The sequence below is a fragment of the Sebastes fasciatus genome, chromosome 16 (genome assembly GCF_043250625.1).
Source record: "Sebastes fasciatus isolate fSebFas1 chromosome 16, fSebFas1.pri, whole genome shotgun sequence".
Lineage (NCBI taxonomy): Eukaryota > Metazoa > Chordata > Actinopteri > Perciformes > Sebastidae > Sebastes > Sebastes fasciatus.
The window spans coordinates 11,749,767-11,774,838 of NC_133810.1; the positions used below are offsets into that span (position 1 = coordinate 11,749,767).

Below are 25,072 nucleotides of genomic sequence, written 5' to 3' on the forward strand. Positions count from 1 at the left end.
TCTCTCAGAACACTTGAATTACATTATGCTGAAAGGTTATTATGGTATTTATGACCAATGATGTCAAAAATATACTGCCTACTGCCACTTAACTCAGTGGAAATTTAAATAACAGGATGTAAACAGTGTATCGATACATTGATCGATAGATTCCAGAACCCTCGTTCTCACCCCCTCCCCCGTGCTGTCCCGAGCCGTGCGTCGGTTAGTCCGGATGATCTCCACGTGGTTTTTACGCAGCGCAAAAACGCGCTGCAATAGCAGGAACAACTCTGATTTTAGAAAAGCAAACTTGAACATCAACATAGACTACTGTATGTGGAAGCAGCCACAACATAACCATGCAAACACGGAGCTAATGCATGAGAACTGCGAGGAGAGGAAGAGAGAGTGAGTTACTGAATGGATCCATAACCACGTTACTATGGTTCATAATAATGCAGGACAGTGAGGATACATCCATTTCATACAGGAGACGAGCAGGAGTCTACCGATGCGCGTTCATCCCACAGAGGTTCATATGAGACAGCAGAGCAGTCACATCAAATGCCACCTTGACTAGGCTACAGTGTAAATCAACATAAGTTGAGTATAACTGAAAACATATGATTTATTTCTTCCTTTATCTTCTGGTAAATCAACATTTTCCCCATATAGCTGGCAATAATGACATAGTATGACAAAAAGAGTTTTCTCCTGAAGTCTTGGCTCATTAAACTGTTTAATTAAGTGCTGACTATCTGTGAGGTGATGTTCCGTGATGTCACGTCTGACGTCACGGAGGAGGTTATTGGGCGGTGCTTATGTTTCACGTCATACGTGACGTCTTGTGCAACCAAAACCGAGTTTACTTATAGGACCCATTTCTCTCGTTTCTCTAACCCGGGTCTCCCATCTAGGAGACCTGGAGTGCTCTGATTCTGTCAGACGCCAGAGACTTGGTTGTCAGCCTAGGCTACACCTCGCCACGGGCACCATCCTACCTACGGGGTAGGTTTTGTTCCGTGGCGAAACTGCCAGGCATGGACGTGTGCATGGAGCTAGTGCTCCACTGGCACGTAGGCTTCAGGCCACAGCCATGTTTCAGAGTCCAGCTGCCAGGCATGGACGTGTGCATGGAGCACTAGGCTCCACTGGCAGGTGGACTCCAGGCGATATTCAGGGGTTCAGAGCAATTTTTTTGGGGAGGGGGTTGGTTTCTGTCTCAAATCAAATAAGCTGATACACAGATTATATCTGAACAGTATACTGTGTGTCACAGTTTCATAACTGTCAGCAGTGGTGGAATGTAACTAAGTACATTTACTCAAGTACTAATCAATTCTGAGATGTGAACAGGATTATTACTAGCAGTTCTCACTTTATGTATCATGTTGACTACACTGTAAAAAAATCATTTTTTTTTACAGTTTTTTTCAAGAAATGTTACATTTTTTGTCTATTTCAAAATGACAGAATTTTTTTTTTAAAAATTACATGATTCATTTCTGATTTATATGTAAATGGTCTTAGATTTACAGTATTTTTTGTAATCACAATCGTTATTATCTGTATTTAAGCTTTTCTTGATCATTTTTAAAGATAATTATTCTGTTTATGACTCTATTTAAACAATTATTTTATGTTAGAAGAAAAGGATTTCGTGGAATTCAAAAAATATTTCTTGTAAAAATATATCTTTTTTTATATACTATAAGTGTGTTCATAAAACGTACTAATCAGTTTAAAAAAAAGTTGTACTTAAGTTTATTTAAGTGCATCTTAATGGTGTGTCAAAATAATACACTTAAGTACACTTAAGTGTATTTCAGTATATCTTTAGCACTAATTACTATCATTAGTATACTAAGTAAATTGTTATACTCAAAAATAGAACACTTTAGTATAGTAATCATTAGTGTGCTATTCTGTTCTATGACAAATTGCACTTCAATTATGAGAAAAACACAATTTTGACATTAAAAGATAAATCAAATTTGACATACTTTACAGCTTTGGGGAAAAAAACTAACTTAGCTAATATAACTGTAGAACACGGTAGGGGCCTTTTATTGGCTGTGGCCAAATATTGCACAGAAAATTGAATATTGATATTGCACAGTGGTATACGTGGATATTGCACATGAACGAGTGAATAATTTATTTTAATTTTTTTGGTGTGTGTGCAGACTACTGGGAGCAGTGTTGATTGTAGAGTCTGACAGCAGCAGGAAGGAAGGACCTGCGGTATCTCTCTTTCACACACCGCAGTAAGTGTCCTGCATGGGGTGGGACATGTTCTCCATCAGGGATGAGAGCTAAGCCATCATTCTCCTGTTTCCCACCACCTCCACTGGGTCGAGGGGGCATCCCAGGACAGAGCTGGACTTCTTAACCCTCTGTTAAGTCTCTTCCTGTCAGCAGTCGAGAAAGTAAACATTGTAAGCATGAGTTTATGGTCTCAATCACTAGTTTCAAGTCTTTTTCAATACAGCATGATGTTCATTTAGTAAATTATGGTCCCATTTAGAGTCAAATAGACCATAAAGCAAGGGATGCTTGAGGGCGTGGCTACCTTGTGATTGACAGGTTGCTTCCACGGAGTTGTCCGGTCTGGGAGTTGTCTGTGTTTTCATCTTACAACTTTAACCCTTTAAACCCTTGTTTTCAGTTCATGAAAGTTAATTGTAACCTTTTTGGTCGCCTAACAATGTCTTATTCAGCGTTCGGTTGTACTTAGCTCCACCCTCTTGTGTCACTTCTGGTTGCAAATAACCTAGATGGCGACGGCAAGAATAGGTCATGTGAGGATAACCGAGAAAATTGCAAAATCTGATCTGAGATCTGACAAAACTTGTAAAAACTCTTGCGAGGCTCGCTGCTTAGCAACCTATCCTAACCTTAACCATCTCTTTCCACTACACACTACAGCCAAAATGCCAAACTTGAGGCTTCAAAACGGCAGTCCACAAACCAATGAGTGATGTCACAGTGACTACGTCCACTTCTTATATACAGTCTATGATAGTAACCAGTACCCTGCACTTGTATTCAAGCACTGCACCATCACTTGTTATTTGCATCTCCCTTTGTTCTACTACTGTATTTATACAGTATATATGCTTTATGGGAAGCGGACTGTTGTCCGGTTTATGTTTTTCCGAGAACATTCAGCATTTTAATGAGATGAGATCATAGCAGCAGCTGCACTGCTTGGCAGCTTACGACTTCCATAAATCAGGCTACAGTAGTAAAGGCTGCCCTCAAACATTTGGGACATTTCCGTCCCCTTTAAATTCACAGATGTTCATAATGTTTCAAGGACATTTTTTCCCTCAAGCCTCATTAATTTTGGACTGTCAGCCATGGAGCAACTTTACTTTCCCCTATACTGAGCAGGTCTTGTAAGTGTCTCGCTCAAGGCAACTTAATAGTAATCAGAGAGCGGTGAGAGCGTTCACTCCTTCACACTCACACTGTATTCCAACAGTTTCACTCCGCTTTCTGCACCATCCCATCCACTCTCACAGCAGCAACACCTTCAAACCTACACAACACATACAGGAGCAGTCTGTTCACACATTTCTTCTTTTCACATTATTCATTCAGATGTGCTCTTCTGTTCATTAATATTCTGAGAAGTGGGAGACCTTCCCATGCTCTTTATTCTCCTCTTTACGTCGACTGTAATGATGGTGCTGCTGGTGGCAGGTAATGATTTCAAACAATATCATGATTGCTTTTTTCTCATTGAGCATTCATCCCAGGCGAGTCCTTCCTTGGTGTTTTTTCCTGTTTTCAATTGTTCTATCGGATAATTGGAAAAATTGCAGCGATGGCAAACACCCATGAATACAATAAGAAATGCTTCTCAAACAGCAAACAGAAGCACGCCAGTCAAATACCGATTGAAAGCATATAAATGGTATTAAATTATAATACAGACAATACAAAAATACGAATGCGTCGGCTGAAAGAAAGTTATAAAACCTCTGCTAGAGATTCTTCAAATTAGGATGAGCGTGTTTCTTTTTTGAAACGCTGTCATGATATAAAGCTTCATTAAATGGCAGCAAAGAACTCCTTCAACACAAATGCTCCCCGGTTGCTTTTTTAGAATAACGCAGCATCTCTGCAGCTACTGCTCAGGAGACAGAGGGGGGGGGGGAGTAGTTTAAATCATGGACTATTTAAAACTCAGGCACATCGGAAGCTGGCTGGAGCTCGCACGCCGGATAGTTGGCAGATATTTTCCAAATCCTAAGCACTGACAACAGCGAGCTTGGGGAGGAAGACGAAGGACAGAGAGAGAATAAAAATGAGATGGAGAGAGAACGCTGATCTTGAGGATGATTACGCCCAAACATGGGGACGTGCTTGTAATTAAGAAACCTAATTTATTTTATCACGCCAAATGTAATATTGGTAATCTGCACTGTAATAACTTGTCTTAAAGCCCCATATCACAAGTCTTCTAAATTATAGCAACTTGTATCTGCTGCAACATGTTGTCTCTCAAATACACTGTAAAAAGTCCCTCGTAGATGACGAACCATACAGCAGCTTTCATCAATAGATCTATTTGATCACAAGAAGCCTGCAAAGAAACCAGCGGGGCTTTAATCATGCTCCCGAGCTCATTAAATATTTAGATTTGCCAGATGAAACGGCTTTTAACCTCAACAAGAAGTCAACACTTGTGGCTCCAACAGTAAAAAGCAAACGCCTGTACACAAGGTTACGATGACACCCACACACACTTCTCCACCTCTCGTTTTCCCCCCCACCCACAAACTCCACACATGATCGGTGCCACGTATGGACGAATGCAGATGTGTCAAGTGAATAAATCATCAAACAAGTGTACATAGGACGGAGGACGTTCCTCCGACATGAAATGAAGTTTAGCCAACGTTGTTGAATAATGTATTCGGCCACATGATGTCGAAATTATGTTCACTGGTCATGTTTTTCTTTTTCTCTGGAGGTTACACTACATTTGGCTCCTGCAATTGCTATTACATTGTGAACTTTTATCTCACCACATTTTCCAACAGAATACATCCTGTTGTTTTAAAGATGAAATGCCACAATTTCAAAGCTACCATAATTCCAATCCTGTTTCCTAGACATTATGTTCAAACTAATTTGCAGAGGTGTGGACTTCAAGGTAGTGTATGCACATCCCAACATGATATCAACCCAAAATTATGTATTAAGTACAATTATGACATTTTGACAATGTCGAAATGTCCTGATGGCTCTTAATAAATCCTCTTTTTGGGAGCATCTATTCAGCGTGCGGGCGCCTGTTCCTCTTGAGATAATAAATGCAAAAGATTTGAAATAATACAAAAAAATCCATTCAAATTAATTAATCAGCAAAAGCTCAAACCCTTCTGGGCTTCCCAGTCGTGTTATTATGACAAACCTACATATTAGAGTGCAGGGAACACAATCCCTTAAATTTATTCCAAAAATCTTCACAATGTTCTTGCAGAATCTTTTTAGAATATTGTTTTACATAATATTTTAGTATACGCCTAAATAGACAGACCTTTTTTCAGAAACAGGAGGTCTTTCTGTTCAAGTTTGAAGCCAAACAGCAGGTCATTGGAGAATACAACCTAGGACAATTATAATCCCGCTCACCACACATGGGGTTAGCGTGAGGACAAATCCAGCAGGAGGGCATTGTGAGTTAATGCAGCTGGGAAGTCACTGCAAGTTCATTTGCATATGTTTAACTCATGTGGGCCTGAAACTTTGAGGCAAAGGATGAATTAAACTTTTACCAAAAGGGATTTGCAAATTTAAAATCAGATAAAATACTTAAGAGGCTGTTTTGATGTGGAGCATAGCTGAATGTCCACTGACAACACACGAGCTGTTTAATAATTAACGTCTTAATGTGTCCCGATGCATCACGATGTGCTCTACTTTAAACACTTTCACTTTACATCCAGTCTTTAACGTTGCTGCCAGTGGACACGCACCAACAGTCAGACAATCAAAGGCACCTATCGTTCGTAGCAGCCGAGACAAACATGTTAAAACAGTATCAATGGCGTAAATTTAAGGATCTATGTGGTGAATTTTAATGTTCGCCGCCTCGTGTTGACGCCTCAGATCTCCCACACACAGCGATGATATTTGTCACACGTCAAAAAACACACATCCGCTCCTTCAGAGTGTGTAATTGGGTGTGCTCTTGAATCATAGATCTGGTTTGCTGATATAATAAAGCAATGTCAACTTCCTGATAAATGGACAGGATCAAAGCTGTTCATGCGTGAATTTAGATGAATCCTCTTTACTCCAGATTGAAATGACAGACAGGAATCAAGGGGGGGGGGGGTTTCGATTACCTAACCGAGACAGTTTTAAAACAAATCTTCAGGTCAGACCGAGAGTTTTTGACACCCCGTCACTGAAAACTCTTTTCTGACTCACAGGAGAATGTTTTCTATTTTTGTCTGCATGAAACACTGGAAGCCTCTTGCACACAGGAATGTAACTTTTCGCCTGGAGTCAGGGAAATGAATCATTAGTCATCACCTCTTCCCCTCATTTGGTCAAGTTCACGCCCCCGCACTTGTCATTCATTGTGATGAGCTGTCTACCTTGCCTACGGCGCCCTTAAAGCTGTCGCAAACGTCGGAGAAGGGATTCTGCAGGAAGACAAGTAACACTGGTGATGTTGCCCGTTGTTCTTGACCTCGCTATTATTTCACCACGTTTAGTGACACCATGGGTCACATACAAATATACACTGATAACCTATTACACATCCTATTAATGTCTTGAAATTTCAATCTGAAAAGGTGGTGTTTTGCTAAATGAAACATCACATTGCATACATACAGTACAATCTGTTGATAAAAGTCAAGTATTCGGTTTATAAAAACTTTTCAAAGCCACCTCTTGTGCTGAGTTTGACCCGATTTGTGGAAGGAAACTACGATAACCTTTTAATGTTCTGCTCCACTATTTGGTAGAGCACATTTTGAGTCACTATTTGTTATGAAAAAATGTGTTGAACTCAACCTGATTGAGCCATCTCTACCACTTTGTTTTGGTATGTTATGCTAAAAAAAAAGAATCCACTAGATGTCGCTGTGTCTTTGAATAGCCTTTTCAGTTCGCCTCCTTACAGGAAGTTAGGAACAAAAAAGGTCACTCCAGACACGAGGACTCTGTTTGGTCTAATTTTCAAAGGTTCATTTTCAATATATCATAGTTTCATAGGCCTTACTGAGCAGAATTATTTAACTTAATATCAAAAACAAAGTCTAATAAGGGTTAAATAATTTTCTAAAAACATGCCCTACCAAACAGTATGGTTAAAGCAGTAGAGCTAATAATGCAATTAAAATTGACTATTTTCTACTAAATAAAAAAACGTTAGATCATTCATTGTTGTTAATATGGTACATTTAATGTTTTCAAAGTAGCCTACTGTAAATATGATAAATATCTAGAATAAATACATCGAAATAATACTAATATTGGTAATACTACTAATTGCAAGGTAACAAATTGACATATTGGTATACTAACATATATATTGTACGTAGCAGTGTGACGCCTCAACCGTTTGGTAGAGGCTTATATTTAAAAAAACAACAACTGTAGGGTCTGTTTAAAAATATATATATATGTTATTGCCCCATGGACATTTTTCCATTGCTTTTTTCTTAGTGAAGACATTAAAAAGACAATAAACTAATGTTTGTGCACAGCAATGATGTCAATATATATTTATTTATTGACATAACATCTCAGGCTACATTGAAACATTGAAATGCAGCCTCATATGGGATTGGCAGGCCATAAATATGGTAATATAGGATGTAAAAAAGTATGGATTAAAGTATATAGATGAAAGCCTTTACATATGAATGCATTATTTGCTAATTTAGTATTTGTGCAACAGAACGGCTGACTTGAAACAAATGTAAGACAAGTGTAAGGGACCAAGCAGTGAAGCAACGAGGAAACAGGAGTTGTTGAACTAATTTGGGCTTTTTATTCAGCCAAAAAATAACAAAACATTATTAACCAATAATTGAATACCTAGGTCTAACAAAAAAGAGGTTAAAGTAATATAACAATACTTATTCCCACTATTAAACCAGATGTTAACTGAACAAAACTAACCTAAACAATGAACCATGAGGGCAGATATATATAGGGCTTAGCCAAACCAAAATAGAACACAAAGGGGTAAACAAGATGGACACAAAATATAATTAAATACCAAGCAGAACTAACTACAACCAAATCCCCCCCCCATAACATTGCAGCACTTGGTTTGGCCCAGTTTGAGTCCTCATGGCAGCACTTGGTTTGAGTCCTCAGCCACGCCCCTATCTCCACCAGGAAGTCAGCTCCCCCAACAGCCAACTCAAACAAAGAAACAAATGATTAATATAACAAATAATAATATGTGTAACCTCACAGTGTTAATGTGTGAATCTAAACTATATAAGGTTAAACACAAATAAGTGATGTTAATTGTAAAGGTATAGTTGGCTGCAAATTAAATGAACCTGTGTAGGTAGTAAACTAATGAGATGAGAGAGTGTGAATCGGAATGATATTACCCTGTGTGGCTGTGACCATCACACAAGATATTGTCATGTATTAATGACTTCATGCTTCACATGATCTCAACAGATTGTGAACATACAGTATATTACAGTTTATGCAGTTTGAAACAGATGTGCTTTAAACCAACATGCCTCACAGTAACATGAATTCATGCGTTTGGTTATGTGTGCGTGGTCTCGGAGGAATCAGACCCCTTCAGTACTGCCTTCTCCCCACTGAGCATCCTTCTTCATGCATACCCTTTGCTCCCTTTTAATTTTTCCCAGCATCCAACCCTTTGAACCAAGCGTTGGTTCATTCATTAATATTTATTTCCCTTTACATCACTTTGATGGTGGAGCCTTTTAAATGTTTAATTTGGTTCAGCACCATTAAACAGTAATGCCGGAGTCTTTTAATTCTAATGTACACATTATGGCACAGCTTGAATACAGGCTGCGTGGGGATGACCTGTATACACTGCACCATGGTGGCCTTGTTTCCTATTCACTAGATTGTCTTATCTGAGGCTTTGAATTGCCTTGTTGTTGTTGTTGAAGGGTGCAATACAAATAAATGGGTCTTGTTGCCTCAAAGAATAAATTCCTTCTTCAGTCTGAGCTTCATAGCATTTTTCCTTCATAATTACATAAAATCAGTAAGGGATAGTTGTGTTTACCTGGATTTACCTCAACAGTTTCAGGCAAAGAGTAAAAGTGTTTGGAGGGAGGACTGTGAATCAGAGAAGACGTCAAACAACTCCCAGCTGCCGCCAAGCACTACAGGACCTGGACCTCAAAACCTCCTCTGTACCACAAAGACCTAATCCATTTTTTATGGTTTTAACCTGAACAAATTGCAAATGTGTGTGGAGAGTTGTGTAACTCTATCTCAATCCGTGTGTGCGTATTGAGATTTGTGAATGTGTACAGTAATCTGCAAATGTGTATTCAGAATCTGTGTGTAATCAGATTTGTAAATGTGTACAAAAAAAATCTTGCAAGTGTAGCCTATTGAGATTTGTAAATGTGTAGACAAATCTGTAAATGAGTACATAAATCTGTAAATGTGTAGACAAATGTGTAAATGTCCAAAAATATGTAAATGTGTACATAAATCTATAAATGTGTAAACAGAACTGTAAATCTGTAGATAAATCTGTAAATGCGTACATAAATATGTAAATGTGTACATACTGTATATCTGTATATGTGTAGACAAATCTGTAAATGTGTAGACAAATATGTAAATATATACGTAAATCTGTGAATGTGTAGACAAATCTGTAAATGCGTACATAAATATGTAAATGTGTACATAAATCTGTATATGTGTAGACAAATCGGTAAATGCGTACATAAATATGTAAATGTGTAAACAAATACGTAAATGCATACATAAATATGTAAATATGTAGACAAATCTGTAAATGCGTACATAGATCTGTAAATGTGTAGACAAATCTGTAAATGCGTACATAGATCTAAATCTGTAAATGTGAACATAGATCTGTAAATGTGTAGACAAATATGTAAATGTGTACATACTGTATATTAATGGCTGAAAAGTAGACAAAGCTGCTTGAGCTGCTACTTCTAGAGTTGTCGTGTGTGTGTGTGTGTGTGTATGTGTGTGTGTGTATGTCTAGTATGTGTGTAAGTCCTTCAGGTAATACAATCTGTCTTTCTGCCTTCCCTGTCCCCCAATTACCACAGGTAATTCCCAAACCCATGTGACCACATCGAACACATGTCCCATTAGCTCCCTGTTAGCCCTGCTCACACTCAGTCCCACGTCTCCTTCTCTCTGGCAACAAGTGTTCTTCTCAGTTCTTCTTTACTTCATTAGATTATTTTCTCCAGACATTGACTGAGGTCCACCATCTTTAAAGACATTACAATTGATAAAACGCTGCTCAGAAGAGAGAGGAGCAAGAAGCCTTTCAAGTACATTACACTTAAAGGGGCACTCCACTTATTTTATATTACAGTCTCATGTTTCAGTTTGAGCTTGGCACATTTTTAAAAGGAAGCCTGCACTATAAACTGTTTGTCGCTGACACTGCATTATGGGAAGTCAAGATATCTCATTAATGTCTGGGCATTTTGTTTGTCCATAAACTTTAGAGACTTTACTGTAGTTTCTTTAGAAAGTGGGGCAAAAGGTGAAAACTGTCATGAATGTCGTCATGAAATGTATAAATTCTATTCTCCACTTTCATATCTGGCACAATTGAAAGTTAGAAATGATTACAATGAATGCATATGTTTTATACGTAATCAATAATATTGGAATGGAAAATCCCACCATTGGATTATGTATGTTTTATGACTTACATAGTTCAGAGGCATCAGCTGGCTTATGGGCCGGAAATCTGTTCAGTAATTGGATACTGGAACTGATCAGGTGGGACAGTAAAAGGAAATAGATTCAACAAAATCAATAACATTTTTAATGTGCTTGAATAAAATAGCATGTCTAATCATTTGGGCGTGTGAAATAAACATACAAATCATTTGATTGATCTTCACACGGTCCTAAATAGCTGTTTGCTGTTCATGTGTGGATTTATAGGATGAATGAATGCATGTCATATGGTTCAGTTTAAAGAGACAGTACGCAGAGTATTTCATATTTCCATAACTGATCGGCATTCACGGGAGGAAATTACTAAACACGATTTTGTTTTTAAGTTTACACAGAAAACACAATAGTGCATCACCAGTGGTGGAAGAAGTACTTTTACGTAAGTAAAAGTAGTAATACCCCAATGTAAAAATACTCCGATACAAGTAAAAGTCCTGTATTCAAAAAGTACAGATAAATATACTATCAAAATAAAAGTGCTAGTCATGCGAAATGGCCCCATTTCAAGGTGTTTTATCATTACATATTATTGAATACTGATGTATTAATATGTAATTAGCATTTAATATGATTTATAAATGTCTTTTCTCCGTGGAAGAGAGCTGCTCACGACATAAGTTCAAGCTGCGCTCGCCGCACATCACAGCGTGCAGCACCCAAAGTTGGGTTTTGCTCGATGCAGCAAAAAGCCATCGTGGCGCGACACAAGCCATTGAAATTGATGGGTTTCAGAGCACAGCGGTGCTGTTGTCGCAATGTGTCTGAAAGGACCTTCAGTGAGTGACAGACGGAGAGTTCTGTGAGAAAGAATCACTCAAGCAGGGACAAAAAATGTATGAATGAATGAATATAAATTGATGAATATTAGTTTATGCCAAAGATTCACACAAGTTCTCGCCAGAGGGGCAAATTATTCAGTTTTCTTTCCTGAGAATTAAAAGTAGGCCTATTTGACATAAAAATGCTGTTGCAGTGTACTTATTATTTTGTTATTTTCATTCTTTAGAAGACACTAGAATGCAGGAAACAAAGTCTCTGAAACTTTTTTTTTTTTTTTTTTAATCCCTCCCTATTTTTGAGGTTTCGAGGATGACATGTATGCTCTTGTGTCACTTCTGGTTGCAAATAACCAAGAAGGCGACGGCTAAAACCAAGATGTCGAAGGCCAAAATGCCAAACTCGAGGCTTCAAAACAGTAGTCCACAAACCAATGAGTGACGTCCACTTCTTATATACAGTCTATGTTTTTTTATACCTGAAAATAAACATTAAAATAATGAAAAAATAATTGGTGTTTGTGTATCATCCTTCACACTAACTATGCTCTCCTTTTCAGAGAATTTGGAGATGATGAACAGAATGAAATGGATGATAGCATCCTTAAAACTGACTTCAACGTGATAATTAAGATGTCGAGTTTTCATCGTGACGGCGTGTGTGTTTGTGTGTGTGTGTGTGTGTGTGTGTGTGTGTGTGTGTGTGTGTGTGTGTGTGTGTGTGTGTGTGTTTGTGTGTGTGTCCCGTCATGCTCAGATTGTTGGGGCAGGCGTTATCTCACAGCTGTGAAAAAACCTGTCCTCATTTAAAAATGGGATGAAAAACAATTATTTGAGCTGTTGGAGTAAATAAAGTAGAAAGGGCTCATGAGTGTAGATGTGAGTATTTTTCTCTATGTGTGTGTGTGTGTGTGTGTGTGTGTGTGTGTGTGTGTGTGTGTGTGTGTGTGTGTGTGTGTGTGTGTGTGTGTGTGTGTGTGTGTGTGTGTCACTTCATTAATGAGCACCTTCAGGCAGGTTGCTCTGATCTGATGAGGACTGGTGCTCTCCTTTACCACCGAGATGAGAAATGATGGTGGCAGCCCAAAGTCTAATTATAAAGTGAGCCTAACAAACCAGCCGTTCATATGTCTCTCACTGCTTAATGCCTCTGAGGAGGAAATACGCAATTTTCCCGTAATTTTCATTGTGTGTCTTTCATGTGTTTTGCTTCCTCTGAAAGGTGATGACTGGTTTGTCTTGTGCCTCCTCCTACGCAATAGCTGCTCTCTACGATGCAACCTCCCCCAGGTGACTTTTTCCCAAGAAGTAATGACATGACCAACAGGTTGTCATGGATATTAAACTATGGCAACAAGACCTTGAGATGCCGTTCGATCTATTCTTTAAAATGCGTGTGGGAGGATGTTTGTGCATTGTGTGGTTTGAGAACTGAATGTTCCTTCAGACACCCACCAAGAGTAAAAATCTTTTAATGTTCTCAGGATATCATGTATTTTTGGTGGGAGCACTTTATAATGCTATGGATGCATATTTGTTTATGTGGCCACGAGAAGAAATTAATCTCTACCATCTAAACCAGCCAGCCACCAAACAGTTTTCCAAACTGGAGGTCAGGCTACCCAAGAAGTCCAAAGATGAATTGGAACGGTCACAACAAAATTAAAGAGCTTTCCTCGAATGTGTTGCCTTTGTTTTTTTGGAGAAATAATGGATACTTTCACATCTCAAGGCGTCTAAAAATACCTTAAAATAGAATAATCTGAGGAGGAAAAATTTGGTTCAACTGATTATAACAAAGGCCGTAAGATGTGAGAAGTCACTGCTTTGTTTTAAGAGGTACAGTAGGACGATCCGGTTGTTCTAAACTATACACATTAAAGTAAGAAACAACAAGCAGTTTGGTATTTAAAAAGAAAACAAGACTAAAGCTGTATCCCAATTCTATACTACATACTATATTGTAAACATTACAGACAGCACTGTATACTAATCTGTATGGTATACTGGTTTTACAAGTAGTAGACTATACAAGAAATTAACCATAGACTGTACATAAGAAGTGGACGTTGGCACCATGACGTCACACATTGGTTTCTGTATTCAGCATTTTGGCCATCACCATGTTAGTTTTTGGCCGTCGTAATTTTTTTTGCAACCAAAAGTGACTCGAGAGTGTGGAGCTAAGTACAATCAAACACTGAATAAGACATTTTTAGGCGATCACAGTGTTACAATTAACTGTCATGAACTGAAAACACACTGTGAAAGGGTTAAAGTTATATAATAAGCATTGTGAACCATTCCTAGACCGGACAACGCCGTGGTAACGACCTGTCAATCACCAGGTAGCCACGCCCTACAGCATACTCTGCTTTATGGTCTATTTGACTCTAAATGGGACCATAATTTACTAAATGAGCATCATGCTGTATTGAAGAAGACTTAAATCAAGTGAGAAGTAGGGTCATTTTCTCATAGACTTCTATACAATCAGACTTCTTTTTGCAACCAGAGGAGTCGCCCCCTGCTGGCTATTACAAAGAATGCAAGTTTAAGACACTTCAGCATTGGCTTCACTTTTCAGACCCGGAGGTTGCCCACTGAAATCAGCATGCTAAACAGTTTTATACTAACAGAAAATGATGTGATTTGTGCGTTGTGCAAAAGGCAATCAAACTACGAGATCAGTAGTACAGCTGAGGCTGATGGGAATGTCATTAATTGTGCAGGTAATTGGTCAGAAACTGGTGTACAGGACAAATTTTGACCTGATGATGGCGCTAATGAAAAGGTAATGGATCACTAAAAGTATTATAATAATTCATCCTGAGGGGGGACATGAATGTCATGGCATTCCATCCATTAGTTGTCGAGACATTTCACTCCAAGTGACAAATGTGAACCTCATGGCGGCGCTAAGAGGAAAAGTCAGAGGATCACCAAAGTCATTAGGATTCGCCCTTTGAGCTCCTTAAATGGTTGTACCAAATTTCATGGCAATCCATCCAATAGTTGTTGAGATATTTCAGTCAAGATCAAATGGCTAAAAAGTCTTAAGATTCTACTTCCAGAAACAGCCCCAAAAACTAATCAAGAAACCATATCTCACATTTCCAGGGCTGTGAATGAGTGCAGTCGACTCCTCATAAAAGACGAGGAGGCAAAGCGAGCAGATGAGAAACAGAGGGAGAAAAATCATCAGCTTCAACTCCTCCTGCACCTCGTTGAAATTAGATCAGGTTTGATATTTCGACATGAACGTGCTTTCACAAAGGGAAAGGACATTATCAAGCAACTCAACAATGTAGATTTCCTATATTAACAGGTCATTTTGACCACACCATTTCATTGTTCAGCGTGGATTATAAAACCACAAATAATTCCCATAATGAGCAGAATTTCCTCCATAATCTCCTGTGACCTCAGGGTGATAGTAAAGAATACCCTCGTAGGTATTACCACCATAATGATATGTACAATGGTGGACAATTAGCTGTGCAGTAATGATTATTATACACTGGGTGGTTTCACCCAAGCAATCTGATGCCATAAATCTTAATTTGTTTAATGCCCGAAGTAAAAACCGCACTCAATACTGATTAAGCCTAAATTTAATTCCTCACCCAAGGTGCCATACAACAGAGAAGTGATTTAAATGGAAATTTTGCTTATTCCATTTTAAGCTCTTGCATGAGACTGGCGATTAGAATTTAATTGTAAAGTTAACAGGGATCTTACAAAAGGCTCAAAGTGTGGCTCAGCCAATCAGAAATGGAAGTGGAACCAAATATTAGTCGGTTTTACACTGGGATTATGAAGAATGAGTTCATGTGATGGTAGATATTTGTGATCAGACAGTGAACTGAACCAAAATAAACGACTTTTACAGAATAAATTATTGACGCAAGGAAGAAGTGATGCACTTGGGGAGTATTTCAACAAGGCTACAATCAAAATCTAAAAAAGGTAAACATCCAAGGTCTATACTCCAATTACAGAATCCAGAGAGACAACCCAAACTAAACTCAATATCCACACTAAAATAAAAAGGTTGTCTTTGCAGTATCGAGATAGTTTTAATATGAGCTTGAAAGGCAGAAAGCGACAGAAGAATCAGAGATAGAAACTCAGAAAGATTGAGTTTCCAGAAATTCCTAGGCGACCGCTGCTCTGCTTCCAAGATGATTTTATTATATAATATTTTCCTCTCCTTGTACTCAAGAGTTTTTGTGCAGAGGATATAAAAGCAGCACAGCTCCTGTGTAACCACACTGCCCCCTATTGATGAAAAAAGACAACCGCAGCATCATGCTGTCTGCCTGTTACCAAAAGATAACCAGGAACCTGGATGATTCCAGATTACAGCTACAGTACAATTTCATAAAGTGTCTCCTATTCAACATTTTTCCTCCAGTAAAGAAAATGTAACACTGTGGAAAAAGGCAGAAGGTGAGCGCTCATTAGAAGGAATGAAGACTGGAAAATATATGCAAGCTCATGCAGAGATCTCACGCTACAGTGAATAAGTACTAAGACTTATTTTAGTTGGTTTGGTTATGTAATGATGATTTAAGAGATTATAAATGTTTGGTTTTATAGCCACCAATGGAACAACTCTCCAAAACTGTGAATCCAAGATAGATAAACCAAGCCATCTACTATTGAAACATGGAAAAACCTTTCTAAATTTAATTAAATTACAAAAATTAATTTTCATTTACTTTTTTGTGAGCAGCGATTAAAAAATAACAATCACCAAAGAAAAAGAAAGCAGAAATCCCCTCTGATGACTTGCCTTTTTTATGCTGACATTTAAATTAGTTTGGAGTCCTTGGATTTAATAAGACATGTGGATTGGTGATGTAACCTTCCACTGCTTTATCTCCATCCATTATGCCACATCAGACACACTGACTGTACAAAGTAATAGGACAACTTGCCACTTTTCCATTAAACAGACCATGAAATTGATTGAGCCGGCCTCGATGTTATTATCTCGATGTTTTCCACCTTCAGCGTGCAACCTTTAATAATGACATGAAGGCAGGGAGAAAGGAACACCGTGTCTTTTTGTATTATTCAGACCCACTTTGTGGTGATGGTCAAGCTGCTCCCACCTCTTCCTTTCTTGTCTAACCCTAACGATGTGGAGTCTCCCCCCTGTGGAAATCCTCCACTAAAGCTTTTCAAGGCAGGCAGGGTTGAGATGTGACATCTGAGAGCCAACCACAGTGGGGTGCTTCAGACGAGGAGGAGAAAAAAGGGAATTATTATTCTAAAAAAAGAGCAGCAGATGGGTTGTGCAGTTCACCACTTCATATCACAGGATGGAGAAAATGATGGACAGAACATGACAGGAGGTTGAATGGTCAGCAGCTTGTCTTCACTTCTATGATGTGGCCTCTGTCTCCATCCAGTGGTAGATCCAACAATCTGTCAGTCAGCTGGCAGGAAGTATAAGACAATCTGCCTCTAATGATTCCAGTAGCATTTTGATGCCCAGTCACTCTTCCTGTATCTGCACTATGACGGGTCGATGGATGAGTGCAGAACACATACAGTCGGGTGTGTCGGCCAGGAACCATCTGCTAATCTGCTTAAATGGTTTTACTGTATTTGTGCAGCGAATGCTTATAGCTGAGCAGGAAGGCTGCATTTAAAATGTGACTCTGTCTCTGTTGCAATAGAAGTCACATATAGACACAATTTAAAGGTCCCATATTATGCTCATTTTCAGGTTCATACTTGTATTTTGTGTGTCTACTAGAACGTGTTTACATGCTGTAATGTTAAAAAAAACAACTTTATTTTCCTCATACTGTCAGCCTGAATATGCCTGTATTCACCCTCTGTCTGAAATGCTCCGTTTTAGCGCATTTTGACGGAATTGCAACAGAATTGCGGTGCTAGGCAACAGCTTGGGTCCATGTTTACTTCCTGTCAGCTGATGACATTCACATACACTGCAACCAGGAAATAAACTGGGACACATTTAGAATGTTTATGTTTAAAATTGTGTCAAGGGTCTAAATATTGTATATTCGTGACATCACAAATGGGCAGAAATCCTGACAGCTTGTTTCAAATGCAGAGTTTCTGAATACGGGCTGTGTGTGTGTTTCCCTGTGGATTGAGTGTTTCGATACTTTCACAGTATTTATATAGGACTTAAGCCTGCTTTATAATGAAAAAACATGAAAATCTCATCTCTTTTTTATAATATGGGACCTTTAAACGTTTTTAACATTGTGGTTAAAAATATCGTCTCACTTTCTCCTTTAAAGATGTAACCACCGCGCAGTTTTTGTGTAGTTTTTCCTCATTCGCTTTGGCTCAATCCTCTAATGAGAATAATTTTTCTACAATATGCATAATAACCACTTGCACGTCTTGCTGATCAAAACTGATGAGTTGATTTTCTCAGTGAAGTTGTCATCCTCTTCACAACTTCAAAACATTCTTTCATCGTTTGAGCCGTCACATGCAAAATCATCCATTCAATTATCAAAATCTGTCAGACATACATGTATATTCCATAAATATCTATGACATGCGTGTTATGTACTATGAGGAGGTACAATTAGATGTTATTTTTAATGAACTACTGCAGGTTTTTTCATTGTTAGAGGGTTTATACATTTATTTTTTATATTTAATTGTCTGTTCACCGTATATGACTTTACATGAAAGATCAAAGGTGAATTTTCTTTTCACAGTACATGTAACACATTTCTACACATATATAGTTACTGTAAACACGCATGTCTATATCCTGTTTCTGTGTATACAGTGTTGTATAGTATTTTCCAAGTAAACTTGGGAATCTAAACAGCTCAGGGCGAGACACAACAGCCTTCAGCTGGACAAAACTGACATTCTGGTATAGTAGAATAAGCAGTCAGTGTCAACAAAAAGTAGAACAATTCAAAGATTTGTATGTAAGAAACATTTCCAGGATTGAGTGCCGTGGTGAAAAAACATAAACATTTTGACCAGTACGGCTCACATGATGACAAAACTACTTCTCATTTTGGTGCCATTGGCCAATTTACTGACACAATAACTACCTTTTGAAGAATGAATGGAGTGTTTTGGTTTGGTTACCTTTGGCAGAGCCAAAGCGATTGAGAAAAACTGTAATTCTATCACTTCTTTCATTATGTCAGTTGTGAAAACTGCTCAGTAAGCATTCATTTGGTGATTAAGTTAAAGGACGTAACGTTTAGGGGGATTTTTTTGGCAGAAATGGAATATAATATTATATATGTTATAATAACATTTTCAAAAACTCCAGAGCGTTGTAAAGTCTAAAAGTCTAAAATTAATGAAAAAAAGATAGATGTAATAATTTGTTTTTAAAAAATGTTTAAGGAAATCTTCTTCTTCAATCCATATTTGTTGCCATTTAGCCTTTCAAAAACAACATTTTCACTTTGCTCTCCCACTGGACACAAACAAAGCAAGGCACGCATCTGTATTAACGGGGCGGTCTAGCAGCAATCTACAGCATCATAAATTATATTTATTTAGCTACAATAACAAAAAATCTATTTAGTCTCTCACACTATCGTATCATATTATTTAAAAAAAGATCATACTATTTATCTGCATTCGCTTGGCAAATCCGTCAAGACATTATCATTTTATTTATGTTGGCGAATTTTTGTTCAAGGATTTGTAATTGTTTTTAAGGACGCTGACATCAGAAAATAAGCTCAGCTTTTCTTAGATACAAGTAGGAGGAACTTCAAGGAAAATAGGTTTCCTTAAGTCACACTGCTAGCATGGCTAAAAATACAAAATTGATCAGACTTTTTTATATAGATTTAACACACTTACAGTTTAAAAAACTGTCATGTTCTAAGATCACAGTATTTTAAACTGCAGGATGTGATCCAACAACACGGTGTGAAAGTTTCTTCTTCTCCGTAGTTATCTATGGGAATCTGTGTGGTCTGTACATTATGTTCAAACACTGAATTCCTCAAAAATCTGTACGTATACGTTTAGCTAAGCCGATGCCGAGACGACAACGCTCGAGAGGGGCCTCAAAAGATAAAAAGAAAAGAAAACCCATTTCAGTTTGGTCCGACAGGCAGTGATCAAAGTCAGAGATCAGATGTGACTTTAGGAACATAATGTGCTCAGCCAAGTGCGCCAAGCTTTCCTGACAGGACAAAGTTGGTTCAGGGTTGACATTGATTTACGGTGTGCTGCTGAGCATTCTTTGGCTAACGGGGCTAGAGAGGAGTCACGGGGGGTCTGCAGACACATTGTGAGTTCTTGTTAAACTGATCAGAGCGGACTGCGCTCAAACCATCACTGAGATATAAAGCTCAACATGTAAAGTCTCCATCTCTGTTTCATACTTAGGATCCAAGAAGTTGAAGCCAGTGTTCCCCCGAGAGGCTCTGTGAGTGTTTTCATCTCTTGTACAAGCAGTCCAGCTGGGCTCCCTTGTGAATATACTGCAGCGCTGTATATGATTATTTATATATTCCTTTTGGGTAATTCATGTTTAATGTTTCATCTTTTAAACTTTACATGTGTAGATTTTCTGACTGTCATTACCATTTCAATAAGACAGTATGTGCTTAAGGCAATATTTATAGCCTACAGCATGTTATCTCTTTTGAAAAAAAGTTGCTTTTGTTTTTCATGTAAAACCGACATACATGTATACAATATCATAATTATGGCTTCCACTGACAATTGATGAATGTTTAACCAATTCCATTTATTCTAAACATCAATCATTTAGCAAAACTAAAAGAATTTGAAACAATAATGTCAAAGTTTGGATCACATGTTACCATGAGCCAAAATGAAGTCTGAAAATGTCGTACTGTGTCTGACAAGGAGCCAAGAAAACCCCCAAAGTATCAATTTTACAATGATAAGAAAGAGAGGAATTTAAGCTATTTGAATATGTGTCCAGCAGGTATTTGATATTTTTACTTGATAAATGCCAAACAAGATTAATTAACAAAATTGGACCAAATTAAGATCAAAGCTGAACTCAAGGTCTGCTTATCTCACAGTCTTCCTCAGCAAATGGGGTTATAATTGTAAGACAAAACAATTGTAAATCATATTGTATCATATATTTAACCATATTATATAATTGTTTATTGTGAATTATACAATTTAGTATTGGTTAGCTCTGTCATCTGATCAGTTTCGATTCTGATTTGATTTATTTATGGATCTACAAAATACATCAATCCAACATGATCTCAAGATGTTAAAGGTGCGAAATGCAAAATTGGGAGCATTTCTATTGCCCCCGCATGGCTCTCAACATGGCGACGGCTGAGCCGCCGGCTTGCAGCTAATGGTGCTAACAGCGCTAACAGTGGAAATAACGGCAAAAGTGCTGACAGAGCCAACAGTGTTAACCTGAGGGTGCATCGGGACGGCGTTGTCAGCTGTAAACGCCGTAAGAGAGCGGTGCAAAGCGACGACCATGAGCTAGCCAGTGGGGCACGCTCACATGCACGAACATACACTAAAAGCATGTGAGGCCGACTCGGTGATGTCAACAAAGCACGGAGAAAGTCGGATTACAACACACACAGAGGGATAGCGACTTCATTCTCTGCTCAGGTAGACATTACTCCTCTAAATCTTTACATAGCAAATAGTTGTTTAATGCTACATTATAGACTGCATGTGACATAGGAAGTTGAATCACAAAAGTTTTTAATGATATGTCCCCGTTAAAGATTTGTTTCTTCAGTGGGAATGAGTGGGCTTGAGGCAGAGTGCCACAGCGGCGTAGGAAAGTATTGAGAGACCGACTAACACATTGTTGGTTTTGGTCTTTTTATGGCATTTGTTGAAAACAACAAGAATAAAGAATATCGTTAGCCTTATCCTTTAATTGACAGGTTAGTTTGTTAGTTTAAAAAAAGTTTGCTTGCTTGAAAAAAAAAAAAAAAACACAGTATAATGCCATTAGAGTGTTCATTTTTTAGCCTGCTCCTATGGGAATTAGCAGTCTCGGAGTTCTACCTAACCAACCTAAAAACAACCTGCTTACAGTATGTTGCTACTGTGTACCAACAGGGAGCGGCTAAACACTCACAACCACGAATATCAACAGTTTTCCGTGCCAGAGAGTGATGGAATGTAAACATGCACACATTACTGTACAAACACGCAAAAATGTCCGATCAGCAGAAGCAGTTAGCAAGGAGACAGGAAGATAAAGACAAGGACAGAGTTACTGTATGTGTGGGTTCAAGGCCCAGAATATGTGAGAATAACCTTTTGATATAAAAGTGAAACCTCACTGGTATTCTCATCTCAAGCACTCGGAGCCTACAGAACAAACAAGATATACAAGTCAAACACAATCTGACTTGATACAGGACACAACCACTGTGTTCCCAACTGCTTGTTACACTCTGTCAACATGCAGATATGCAGCTCGCTGTGAACGACAATCCTTATCAACATTCCAGTCGTGACCTCGGCTCAGACACACTGGTCAACTTTGTTTTCTATCAGTCAGCTGTGTGAGGTGACTGAGAGTGGAAAGAAAAACACTTTCTGTCTGCAGCTGACATCTGTTGACTGGTGTTAGGTAAAGTTTGTTGACTCTATATATGAATGGAGAATGTCTGGTGCTTCTGAAAGTTGTGACTGCACAGAAGCAGAAACAAGCTTTGTCATGTGATTTTGGGACTGCTGCAAAAGTGAGCAACCTCCGGGTCTGAAAAGTGAAGCCAATGCGGAAGTGCCGTACACCGCCGTTGTATAGAAGTCTATGAGAAAATGACCCGACTTCTCACTTGATTTATTACCTCAGTAAACATTATAAACATGAGTTTATGGTTTCAATCGCTAGTTTCAGGTCTTCTTCAATACATCATGATGTTCATTTAATAAATTATGATCCCATTTAGAGTCAATTAGACCATAAAGCAGGGTACGCTTTAGGGCTTCTTAGAACTTGAACTCTTTCACAGTGTGTTTTCAGTTCATCAAAGTTAATTATAACCTTTTCGGACGCCTAAAAATGTCTTATTCAACATTCGGTTGTTCTTAGCTCCACACAACATGACGACGGCCAAAAAACAGCCAAAATGCAGAACTCGAGGCTTCAAAACAGCAGTAAAAAAAAAACAATGGGTGACGTCACTGTGTCTACGTCCACTTCTTATATACAGTCTATGTGTTGCACAGTCTGCAGTTCGAACACCAAGCTGTCCAATCCCTAAAGGTTAGTCAGTATAAAGTGGCATGAGGCAATCTATTGCCAACTGCTGACCTCCATCGGGGTTAGAGAAACTAGAACAACGCTGTCTGGTGTCTGACACAGTAATGGACATAAATAATACATTCATATTTCAACGAGTAAGCTAGTAAGTAAAAACTGGATAAAACTGAATAAACTGGGTAAAACTGCCAATTTAGTAAAAGATCACAAGTGCATTTCTGTCCATGGATTCCTATAACCTATTATTCCTATAATAAGTGTGCTACAAACAGACTTTGGGGAGCAAAGAGGGAAAACAAGCTACTGCATTAAAAAGTATTTAAAAAATGTCATTGAGCAATACTGAGTAAGGATTGCAACATTCTCCAGTGTTGCAATCTCAGCCAGAGCGTCTGTGTTGTTGCTTTGATGGTGGAGAAAGTTTGAAGTTTAGTTTCATTATCAGTGGCATTGAACTTTATTTATATTTGAGATATCTTGCCACCCATATCCAGAAAAAAAACAGGTGCAGCAGGTCATCATACTACAGCGCAAACAAGTTGGGACTGTGGTGCCCTGACAATATACAGGTCAAATACTCCTTTTATTATCAGAAAAAAAGAGAATGAAAGCAAAAGAAAACAAATAGAAAGTATTTTTGTATGAGGTTCATAGTATCTTATGTGGTATGTTACGTGAGTGTGAGTAGTTACATTATATAGCCTATATACTTCATACATTTTTGAACACCTTTACACATACAGTAAGTTATTAAAAACAGATTTTTAAACTTTGTAGAAACCACTATAACTCCTTCATGCAAACATAATTATTCATTAATCCATTAAATTCATCATATGATTCAACAGTTACTACAGCATTAGCATGAGACATACCTGTGGGTGGTTCAAGTGCATCTGGTTCTGGTTCTTTGACAGTAGTGTTGGTCAGCCAGTTGTTTAATCTCTCTTTCGGGTAGAGCTGAAATGATTAGTTGATTTATCAATTAGTCGATCGGCAGAAACTAACTGACAACCATTTAGATAACCAATTAATCGTGTGAGTATTTCTTTTAAAGCAAAAAATGTGAAACATTCACTGGTTAACATGTTTTCTCTGTCTTCTATGATAGCAATCTGAATATATTTGGGGTTTGGACTGTTGGTCGAACAAAACAAGACATTTGAAGACATCACCATGCATGGGCTTTTGGAACTTGTGACCATTACTATATACTGTATATATCACTATTTGCTGACACCGAACAATTAATCGAGAAAATAATGTGTAGATTAATAGGTTATGACCACCCCCCACCTCCTGTTTCTCCATGTGTCTGTGCATTATGTCCAGAAACCAAACACTAATCCTGAGGTGGGACACTACAGATTCAACTGTAGTAGCAATACTAATGCTAATCTAAATATAAATGTTATTTTGGGTAAAAAAACACACGACTTTCACCAAGGAGACCGGTGTTCGTGTCCCGTGTGAAGGTTGATTTATTTGCCACGTAACTTCCATACTTAAATTACGGCACTTCCAGAGTTATTTTAAGCCAAAACGCGTTTTGTAAAGCTAACTAAGTAGTTTGTTGCCTAAACCTAACCAAGTTGATCTTTTCCTACACCTAATTAAGTTGTTTTATTTTGAAAAGACTGGAGAGGAAATTTACACATGCGTCACTTGTTGTTGAAAGTCGTTCTGAGCGTCACAAAACAAAAAAGGTAAATTTGTGTCTATGTACACAAATCAAATAGATTACATTTTGTGATTATTTCACGAACTGCTGTGAGACTGTGTTGCAATATTGTACTTTCTACTTCACTACATTTGCCTGACATCTTTAGTTACGAGCTTTAGCCTGACCATAAACATGTAGTCTACAGCAGTAAAATGCAACATACAAATTAATGCAGACGTAATCCAGAAACATCAGGTATAATAGGAAAACATCGTCAGGGAAGATTTTACTGCTGAATGACTACTTTTTTTTTAACTTTAGATACTTTAAGCAAATTTTACTGATAACATTAACATCATCAACATCATTTACTCAAGTAAAGTTTGATAGAGGACTTTAACTCGTAGTGGAGAAATTATGGTATAATTATTTGGTGGGATGTGTCACTGCCAAGATCAACCTACATTT

The 25,072-nt window shown here is 38.1% G+C and overlaps 2 long non-coding RNA genes across 2 annotated transcripts; one reads left to right on the forward strand and one right to left on the reverse strand.

Annotated features, from left to right (window-relative positions):
* The first annotated feature begins 761 nt into the window (after positions 1-761).
* Positions 762-2,427, forward strand: LOC141752844 (uncharacterized). Its single transcript, XR_012590352.1, has 2 exons — positions 762-990; positions 2,169-2,427. It is a non-coding gene; the product is annotated as an uncharacterized LOC141752844 (long non-coding RNA).
* Positions 1,395-23,904, reverse strand: LOC141752845 (uncharacterized). The gene is made up of 2 exons (XR_012590353.1): positions 23,817-23,904; positions 1,395-2,393 (listed from the first exon to the last, which is right to left on the reverse strand). It is a non-coding gene; the product is annotated as an uncharacterized LOC141752845 (long non-coding RNA).
* Between the last annotated feature and the right edge of the window lie 1,168 nt (positions 23,905-25,072).